The sequence below is a fragment of the Equus caballus genome, chromosome 12 (assembly GCF_041296265.1).
Source record: "Equus caballus isolate H_3958 breed thoroughbred chromosome 12, TB-T2T, whole genome shotgun sequence".
NCBI classification, from domain to species: Eukaryota; Metazoa; Chordata; class Mammalia; order Perissodactyla; family Equidae; genus Equus; species Equus caballus.
The window spans coordinates 14,813,193-14,824,192 of record NC_091695.1 but is presented as its reverse complement, the minus strand read 5'-3'; positions in this window follow the sequence as shown (position 1 = coordinate 14,824,192).

The following is an 11,000-nucleotide window of genomic DNA, read 5'->3' as shown; positions in this document are numbered from 1 at the left end:
GTAAACAGGTGGCTGGAACCAGGGTGTGTCAGTTGGTTGGGGGAGGGGAGGCCAGCCAGGGTCTAGGAAATAGACCCCTAAGTGAGCTCTGAAAGTGGAAGGGGTCTTACTTCTCCAGGCACTGGGTGAGGTAGACAGGGCTGATGGCAGCCTGGCTCTGCCAGTCGAGGCCCACCTGGCCCTACCACACCCCTCAGGGGGCAAAGCAGGGCCAGGCCATGTCCCTTTCTTGCACAAGAGCAAGTCAGGGCAGAGTGGTGGGGGCCGTCCCTGAGCCAGAACCGGTCTCCTGTGTTAAAGTTCCTTTCTGCACAGGCACACCTGGAACTGCCCGCAAACCTCCCAGGATCTTCCTAGTCTGAGGCTCCCTTTCTACTCGTGCTTGGTCACTGGGGCCCACGACTGAAGGGTGTCCCCAAGGGTATGAACTAAAAGACTAGGATTCCACTCCAAACAACTCAAGAGTCATTAATGGGAAGTGGCAGTCTTAACATTTTATGGATTTTGGTTCAGTCCAAGTGTTCCTGGCTATGAGTGACTCTCTTGGGGTGACACAGTGATTAGGGCTCCTTTTCTCATGTGACCTTGCCATTTTCACCACAAGCCTCCCAAGGTGGCCCTGAGGAGCGTCCCGTCAGCCACATGGTCTTCAGAAGTGGGCCTCTGGGGAGGGCCCGGGTCCTCTTCTGGCTCTCTTGCCATCTTTTATTTCATCACACCGCCTCACCGGGCCGGGCTTAGACCCTCTAGTCCATCCCTGGGATTCTGCCGTGAGGGGCTGGTCCGTACTCTCATTAGTCAAAGGGAAGTGAGAGAATTGTCATCTGAGTCCTATTTAAAGGTGTTGATGGTATCAGGGCTCAAGAGCTCCATGGGACACAGAGTGGGCTTGGGGACAGTGGCCCTTCCCAGGGGATGTCAGACTCCTTTCAGGGCAACAGGAGCCAACTCTGCTACTGCAAGTGGTTGGTCTTTATAAAGGATCAAAAATGGGTCAAAGAAATGATAATATTCTCCCAAAGGCCGTGCCTGTCCCAAAGAGAGTGAAATGGACTTAAAACAGTTCTTATAAAGAGGTCCAGGATATGTTATGACGTCAAACAGGAAGATGCAAAATAACATGTGGACATAGGATTGCAGAAAAAATTCTGGAGGCATAGCCCATCCACAATCCCCTATACTAGGAACATGGAAAACGGGATGGTTATGTTTTAGGGGGTGACAAGGTGGCACTTTGGAGGAATATCAGAAAGCTGCATTCCTTTCCTATCCCTGCTGTAGCAAATTACACTCACGCATAGCTTAATGGCGGGGTACGTACATCATTAGGGGATTTCATTTTAGTGCAAAAATCACAGAGTGCACTTACACAAACCTGGATGGTATCGCCCACTACACCTAAGCTCTATGGTACAGCCTATTGCTCCTGGGCTCAAACTTGCACAGCACATTACTGGACTGAATACTGGAAGGAATTGTAACATAATCATTAGGTATTTGCACATCTAAACATATAAAAGATAAAAAATGGTGCACCTGTGTAGGGCACTGACCATGGATGGAGCTCACAGGACCGGAAGTTGCTCTGGGTGAGTCAGTGAGTGAGTGGCTAGTGGCTGTGAAGGCTAGGACATTACTGGACACCACTGTAGACCTTATGAACTCTGTACACTTAGGCTACACTAAATTTATAAAAAATTTTTCTTTCTTCAATAATAAATTAACCTTAGCGTAGCATAACTTTTTTACTTTATAAACTTAAATTTCTTTAACTTTTTGCCTCTTTTGTAATAACCCTTAAAACACAAATACATTGGAGGGGTGTAAAAAATATTTTCTTTCTTTAGATCCTTATTTTTAAAGATTTTATTTTTTTTCCTTTTTCCCCCCAAAGCCCCCCGTTACATAGTTGTATATTCTTCGTTGTGGGTCCACCTAGTTGTGGCATGTGGGATGCTGCCTCAGCATGGTTTGATGAGCAGTGCCATGGATTCGAACCAACGAAACACTGGGCCGCCTGCAGCGGAGCGCGCAAACTTAACCACTCGGTCACGGGGCCAGCCCCTTTAGATCCTTATTTTATAAGGTTTCTTTTACTTAAAAAAAATTTTATTACAAGGTTTAAAAAACTTTTTTATTAAAACTTAAGAAACGGGCCGGGGCTGGTGACGCAGCAGTTAAGTTCTCACATTCCACTTCAGGGGCCTGGGGTTCCCCAGTTCGGATCCCGGGTGCAGACATACACACTGCTTGTCAGGCTGTGCTGTGGCAGGCGTCCCACAAATACAGTAAAGGAAGACGTACAAAGATGTTAGCTCAGGGCTAATCTTCCTCTAAAAAAGAAAAATTAAGACACAAACACACTCATTAGCCTAGGCCCACACAGGGTCAGGATCATCAATATCACTGTCTTCCATCTCCACATCTTGTCCCACTGGAAGGTCTTCAGGGGCAATAACATGCATGGAGCTGTCATCTCCTGTGATAATAAGGCCTTCTTCTGGAACACCTCCTGAATGATCTGTCTGAGGCTCTTCTTGAGAAGGTGTCACCCTTTTCGGAAATATGTCCATGATGCTTTGCTTGATTTGTTTTTTTTTTTTCACATTGTAGAATTGCGTGTAAGCAGATACTCCACCATAAACATTCCTCTCTATTAATAAAAACCTTTCAGTGTTGGGGCCCATGTTATCAAATTTTTAAGGAGCCTATTGAGGTCTGCAACAGTGTCTGTGAAACCCTACCCTGCAAATTTTCTTGGAGCTTCTTCTTTTTCTTCTCTGGTAGTGTAGACAAAAGGTTCTCTTGCTTCTTCTTCAGCCATGCATTCCTGTTTCAGGTCCAAGAACTCCTCATTCATCAAACCCTCAGGAACCACCTCTAGGAGCTCCTCAATGTCATCCTCATCCACACCCAGGTTAAAGTTGTTTGCCATCTCCACCTCAGCCTCGTTGATTTTTGCAACCTCCTAATACTTGGCAATCCCTTGAAATTACGACTAAATGTCTTCAGCATCTTCTTTCAGATGCCAATCATACACTCCTTGGTGACATTACTCCAAGCCCAAACAAGGTTCCTGATGCAGCCATAGAGTTACATAGTGGTAATTCTCCCAGAATTGCATCAGTGTCTTCACAGCATCTTCCTTAGTTGCAGTAATAGCCTGGGCAAAGGTCTTTGTCAGATTGTAGGCCTTATAACTCCCCGATCCATTGTTTGAGTCAAAGAGGTGGTGTTTGGAGGGAGAAACACTGCTTTAATATCAGGATAAAGATCACCAAGAAAAGGAGGATATCCAGGAACATTATCAGCAATAAGCAAAATCTTGAAAGAGATGTTATTCTCCAAATGGTACTTCTCCATTTTACTCTCATAGTAATTGAAGAGGGCCTCTTAGAAGAGCAGCTGGGTCATCCATGACTTCTCATTGCTCCTGTAGTACACTGGCAATGTGTCCTTATTGATATGCTAGAAGGCCCTGGGGTTCTCACTGTGCCAGATCACAAAGGGTTTCAATTTGTAGCCTGCAATAAGCAAGACTGTTATCCTGTCCTTAAAAGCTTTGAAACCTGGCAAACTTGGCCTCCTTATGGATGAAAGTCCTTTCAGGCATTTGCTTCCAGAATAGGGCGTTTTCATCCATATCGAATATCTGCTCTGACAAGTAATTTTCCTCCTCAATCAGCTCATCTAGAGTTTCCAAAAATTCCTCAGCTGCCTTCACATCCGCGCTCACAGACTCACCGCTCACTTTCACATTATGTGATGAAGAAGGATTCTTGAATTGTTTAAGCCGCTCAGAGCTGGCAGTAAATTCAACATTGTAGTCAGGTGCAGTCTTTTCTTTCTACATCAAAAACAAACTTTTTGCTTTGGCTGTGATGGTCATGGTGCTCACAGAGACTTGCTTCTCTGTCTGGTCTTTAATCCAGGGCATCAGAAGTTTCTCCGTGTCTGATGTGGGCCCTTCTCAAAGTTGTTTTAGTCTCTTTGCCTTCATGATGCAGACGCTTCAACAGCTTCTCTCACTTTGTTCTTGTTCTTCACATAGCTGTGGAGGAAAGGGACATGCCTGACTGGTGAGCAACGACCTTGACTGATTTTCAGTCTTTGTAGTACTTAGTCACTGAATTTTGTTTCCAGGCTAGGCACTCAATGTGGCTTCTTACTCGCAACATTAGCAGTGGATTTTGTATGCTTAGGGGCCATGATGAACAAAACAACACTAGATTAAAGTATAGTATAGCAAATATGTAAACCAGTAACATAGTCATTTATTATCATTATGAAATATTGTGTATTGTACATAACTCTATGTGCTATACTCTTAGACGATTGGCAGTGCAGTAGGTTTGGTTACAGCAGCATCACAACAAACATGTGAGTAATGCAATACACAATGATGTCACAATGATGTCACAACGGCTGCAACATCACTAAGTGATAGGAGTTTTTGAACTCCTTTATCATCTTATGGGACCACCTTCTTTATTTACTTTTTTTATTGCAGTCACATTGGTTAATAACATTATATAAATTTCAGGGGTATATCATTATATTTCGATTTTTGCGTAGTTTACATCATGTTCACCACCCAAAGATCGATTACAATCCATCACCACACACATGTGCCTAGTCACCCCTTTTGCCCTCCTGCCTCCTCCCATTCCCTCTAGTAACCACCAATCCGATCTGTTTCTGTGCTTTTGTTTGTCGTTGTTTTTATCCTCTACTTATGAATGAGATCATACGGTATTTGACCTTCTCCCTCTGACTTATTTCACTTAGCATAATACCCTCAAGGTCCATCCATGCTGTCACAAATGGCTGGATTTCCTCATTTCTTATGGCTGAGTAATATTCCATTGTGTATATATACCGCATCTTCTTTATCCATTCGTCCCTTGATGGGCACCTAGGTTGCTTCCAAGTCTTGGCTATTGTAAATAATGCTGTAATGAACATAGGGGTGCATGCATCTTTATAAATTCGTGTTTTCATCTTCTTTGGATAAATACTCAGCAGTGGACTAGCTGGATCTTAGGTAGTTCTATTCTTAATTTTTTGAGGAGTCTGCATACTGTTTTCCATAGTGGCTGCACCGACTTGCACTCCCACCAGCAGTGTATGAGAATTCCCTTCTCCAAATCATCTCCAACACTTGTTTCCTGTCCTGTTAATTATAGACGTCCTGACATTGTAGTTTTGATTTGCATTTCCCTGATAGTTAATTATGTGTAACATCTTTTCATATGCCTGTTGGCCATCTATATATCTTCTTTGGAGAAATGTCTGTTGAGATCTTTTGCTCATTTTTTAATTGGCTTGGTAGGTTTTTTTGTTCTTGAAATGTGTGAATTCTTTGTATATTTTAGATATTAACCCCTTATCAGATATATGATTTGCAAACGTCTTCTCCCAATTGTTAGGTTGTCTTTTCATTTTCTTGATAGAACAAAAAGAAGGATAGACAATTTGGCTCAGAAAATGGGTAGGAACCTGGGGAAGGCAGAGGTTAGAACTCCAGCAAAAGAGATGATCTTTAAGTAACCAGTGCAGTGTGTTGCTACATCCTTGCCTTGACACTGGACAGCACTCATGAAGCCCTCACCACCACCACCACCCTTCTACCCCCTCACCACTCCTACCATCAGAAAGAATTCTAAATCATTTCTTTCTTTGCCTCATTAGTTAAAGATTCAGTGGGCCTGGGGAAGCATCTGATTGGCAGAGTTCATTCTATGGCTCTGAGAAAGCAAGTATCTGGAATTTTTGGTTTTGGGGGCAGTAGATGTGGCCCTACCTTTCACCAAGACACAAGGGCCAACTGCCCAAACATAGGGTTCAGATAGTGGGCTGCACCCACCCAAGAATACAACCCCTAATACATACAGTACAAAGTGTTTTTTTCTAGAAATTGGCTTTGTTTGACAACATTATTCAAAGAAAATATGCAGCAGATATGAGTTTCAAGAAAGACTTGAAATAAGGGCAGAGAAATCTAGAACATGCAAGTAAGATTATTTAATGGCCAAGTGTACGGCCGTACTTGGCAATAGTTACACAAAGAAGGAGATAACGCAAAATGGTTCTGGAGACGTCTCATCATCCCAGAAGTTGCCATTTATATGCACAGCTGTGGATAATTCCATTTAAGTGGAATGAAGATTCTGCAATGTTCAAGAAGTGTGATTGCCATTCTCAAGGGTGTTTTTCCCCACCAATGTCTCCTACTCACTAATCTCACTGTTATAGAGACTCTGCCTATGGGACTTCTACTCATCACATGCAGATAATTGGTTCAAAACAAACACAATAGGTTCGTGATCTTTTACTTCAACTTTCTACGATGCAAAGGGAAAGATAAGGTCGTTTTTATTGCCTTCATTCAGTAGGCTGGGACCTGAGGCCTCTGCTGTCAATTACTTCTACTTCGTTCTTTCTCCAAAATGCCACCTTCTCTGTGAAATCTTGCTTCATTTTCTCAGTCTGAGTCCATTTCTCCCTCTGACTTCCAGTAATTTGCAAATAAATTTGCTTATTAACAGCTCCTATTCTGTTGTTGATATACCTGATTCTCATACCAGATTGTGAACTGTCAGAGCAAAAATGTCTTCTTTAGGCAGGGTTAGAGACACCCTATTCCTGGTGTCCTCATTTTCTTGTACGCTAGGACATTGTTTCTATAGCTGACTCCCCACCAGGCTGTATGCTTCCAGGGGGTAGAGAGCATTTGTTTTATTTCCGACTTTGTCCATGGTACTGAAATTTGAAAGAGCCAATAGGGTGGGATCACTGGTTTGTTTTCAGTGGACTTGTCATAAACAAGATATATGCTAAATTCCATTTATTTGGTAAAATTATCATACTTTTAAAGTTCCAATGAAACTCGTGTGTGTGTGTGTGTGTGTGTGTGTGTGTGCGTGTGTGTTTCTGTTTTTTGGAAGTTAATCCTAACACGCCAGATGAAAAAGAGTTAGCATTACATCACTTACTCTTTGAAGATGGAAAAACATAAATTTGAGGATTGAATATAAGCCTTTGATATAAGAATGCATATCATCTTCATCTGTTACTGCTCTCCTGACAAAGATCTGCATAAGTGAGAGCTAACTGAATACCACCATGTGCCTTTTTGAATTCATTTTGAATACTCTTGGCAAATGAGGCATGTTGCAAAATCCATTACCCTTTTAAATCAGCATATGCCAGAGCTAAGACACTGAACTAGGAGTCAGAAGACCTGACTTCTTAATTTTTTTATTTGATAAATATTTGCTGAGGTATTATGCTAGCTACAAGTTTTAAAACAATCATATATTTGCTGTGTACTGTTGGCAAGTCATTCAACTACTCTGAGACTAGGTTGCCACATTTGTAGAACGGATATAGAGTATGTCCTGCCTTGTCTCATAGCATAGTTAGTGAGATTCAAATGAGACACTCTGTATATTAAAGTGATTTATATATGGCAAAGCATTTAAATAAATATAAAGTTATGGTATTTATTATGTTAGTTATAACACATATATAATATAGCTATAAATTATATTAGCACAATAAAGTTATATTTATTAACTAGCACTAAGGTTATCTCTCAAAGCCAATTCCTTACTCCCATAATTTCATAATTACAAAAATATTATAATAAATTATAACAATATCATACATTTGAATTGCCTTTAACCAATTTCAGAGTACTTTCAAATAATTCATCTTTCAACAACAAAGAAGGTGGTTTCACACATTTTCGTCCACACAGTTTTAAGGTTCTACTTTTCTACATGATAATTTCTAAACCTAGAGCTAAACTAGCTTTTAAATGGTACTTGGATAAGGAAGAAATTTTGATTCAGTTTACTGTATTTCTACCTCACTTTCTCGAAGGATCACAATAGTGATGCATGACACCTGAGAAACATAAAGAGCTGTCAGATCAGTTTTATTTCTGGTTCTTGCAAAATGCCTGATGACAATGGAAGTCTACAGCAGTGGGTCTCAATATTTTTGGTCCTAGGACTGCTTTATACTCTTAAAAATTATTGAGGACCCCCATGAGATTTTATGTCTGTAGGTTATATCTATTACTCTTTTTTGTATACAAAGTTAAAATGGAGAAATTTCAAAAAGGTTTATTATTTCATTTAAAAATAAGAAATCCATTATGTTTTAACATAAATATTACTTTCATGAAAAATAACCATACTTCCCAAAACAGAAGAGATTAGGGAGAAGAATGACATTGTTTTACGTTTTTGCAAATCTCTAATATTTGGTTTGACAGAAGACGATGGAATTCTCTAATCTTCTGTATTCTATCTGTTATCATACATTCTTTGGGTCGAAGTATACAAGGAAAATTTAGTCTTACATAGACATATAGACAGAAAAGGGAGCATCTTGCCAACCCCTGAAAGAGTTTTGGGGACCCCTAGAAATCCATCAATCACACTTAGAAAATGGGTTGTCTACAGTGCAGGGGGTTTAAATTCAGAAGCTTTGAAGTCAGACAGACTTCCTTTCTGGGTTCAAACGGGTTTAATATGTTTGGGTTGTGTGTCCTTGGGTAATTACTTAAACAATAAGCCATAGCTTCTTCCTCTGTGAAAAGAGTATAATAACTCCAGCTTCATGGGGTTGTGGTAAAGATCAAATTTCTTGAAGTGTAGAGTGCTTGGCACAGGTCCTGGGACATAGTAAGTGTACACGAAATACTGGCTGGCTCTGATGTATCACAGACTGTTTCCTGTACGCCTCTCAAAATAGAAGGCCTACAAGAGCCATCCCAACTCACCTGACATAAGGCCAGTCTTAGAGGGAAGGTCCTGAAATTGAAACCAGTAGGATCTAATTTTAAAATAGGCTATCCCATTTTCACTTATACAGGATTTATTCCCAGTCAGTACTCCCATACAGTTATGGGTGTTTATAACACGATAGCCCAAACTTAAAGCTGTGGTAGATTTGAACAGAATCGTTTAATAATCTTCACATAAAAAAATTCCCTGTATTGTTCTCAATGAGAAACAGACCAAACTAATATGCTGAGACAATAGTCGATTACTGTATATTTAATTTTATAAGGTGATAGTAGACATACTGAATATACTAAAAACATTTTCTGAAAGCCTAGAAAGTAGGAAAGGAGGTTTTTAAAATTTGCTTTTATTTTTGTTTATAAATTAATTTTAATTACACTCACTAAGCAACCATTCAGTATAAAGATTTGGATTCTATGCAGAATCCAGAATGAATAGCATTTCTGCCTAATATGTGCATTTTTGGTTTGTTTCTACTTGCTAATAGCTTCATTTATCAAAAAATCAATTTCAGGCTTGCCATATCTCTAGTATGTATTTTTTAAATGTAAAGACATTTACTTCTGAACTTTGCATCTTTTCTACTATCCAAGAGAGAACACCAATAATCACCAAGGGTCTGAAGCTAGCAATAAAGCCTAGGAATAACTAAACAAGTTCTTTTGTACATGATTTGATATATGAAACTATCACAGAAATGTCAGTGGGACAGCCCCTTCTTAGACTGGCAGATTTTGTAAACTGACCTCACTTAACTCAGCTTCTTGCCTGGTTTTCCTGGACTCAGAATATTCAGTCCAACCTAATTCTTCTTCATGGTCATTTAATGGTTTTAATTTCTCAATTTATAGGTCAAAAGGAAGCCCTAATAATAATAATAGCATGAACTTGCTCACATTTATTACATACTTACTTTGTGCCTTACAGAGTTCTAAATATCTTACATGTACTTAATCATTTAATCTTCAAAATAACCCTATATTATTATTCTCGTTTTATAGATGACAGAACTGACCCAGAGAGCATAAGTCAATAATGCTCATGTCAGAAAAATAGAATGCTCTGTAAATATTTAAATCAAAGGATACCGAAGAATTGGTTTTACAGGTAATGGAAGACGTCAAAAGGGGCAGTGAGTTAAACTAGGGTTTAGCAATAGCAAGAAATTGTTATGACTCTTAATTTGGAGGGGTGATGGAAGGAGGCAAGATTTCCAGAGCTCAGGGAACTACCTCACTGAGAGGACCCTGAACCAGCATAGGCCAGTCTGGTGAGAGCTGGAACCACCAAAGAGATACATATGGATCCTCGATTCACAATGGGATTACATCCCAATAAACCCATCGTTAAGTTCAAAGTATCATAAGTCGAAAATGCACTTAATACACCTAACCTACTGAACATCATAGTTTAGCCTAGCCTAGCTTAAACATGCTCAGCACACTTACATTAGCCTACGGTTGGGCAAAGCCATCTAACACAAAGCCTATTTTATAATGAAGTATTGAATATCTCATGTAATTTATTGAATATTGTACTGAAAGTGAAAAATAGAACGGTTGTCTGGGTGCAGGATGGTTGCAAGTGGATTGGTTGTTCACTCTCGTGATCGCGGGGCTGCCTGGGAGCTGTGGCTCGCTGCCACTGCCCAGCATCATGAGAGAGTATCATACGGCAAATCGCTAGCTTGGGAAAAGATCAAAATTCAAAATTTGAAGTACCATTTCTACTGAATGCATATCACTTTCACATGATCATGAAGTCAAAAAATTGTAAATCAGGGATGTACCCTGTGGCAGAGTGGTTAAGTTTGCGTGCTCTGCTGCAGCGGCCCAGGGTTTCGCCAGTTCGAATCCGGGGCACGGATATGGCACCGCTCATCAGGCCACGCTGAGGCGACATCCCACATTAGAGGGACCTGCAACTAAGAATATACAACCATGTACTGGGGGCCTTTGGGGAGAAAAGGGAAAAAGTAAAATAAAATCTTCTTCTAAAAGATGGTAAATCAAACCATTGTAAGTCAGGGACCATCTGTATAGCCCAAGGAGATGCCACCCAAGGGGAGGAGGAGACGGAGAAAGCAAATAGCCTGGCATCTCCCTTTGTCTAATCCCCCAATCCCCAACCTATGCCTCTCATTGGCCAAATCCATTCTGAAGCCAGCTGATCTGAGAGCAT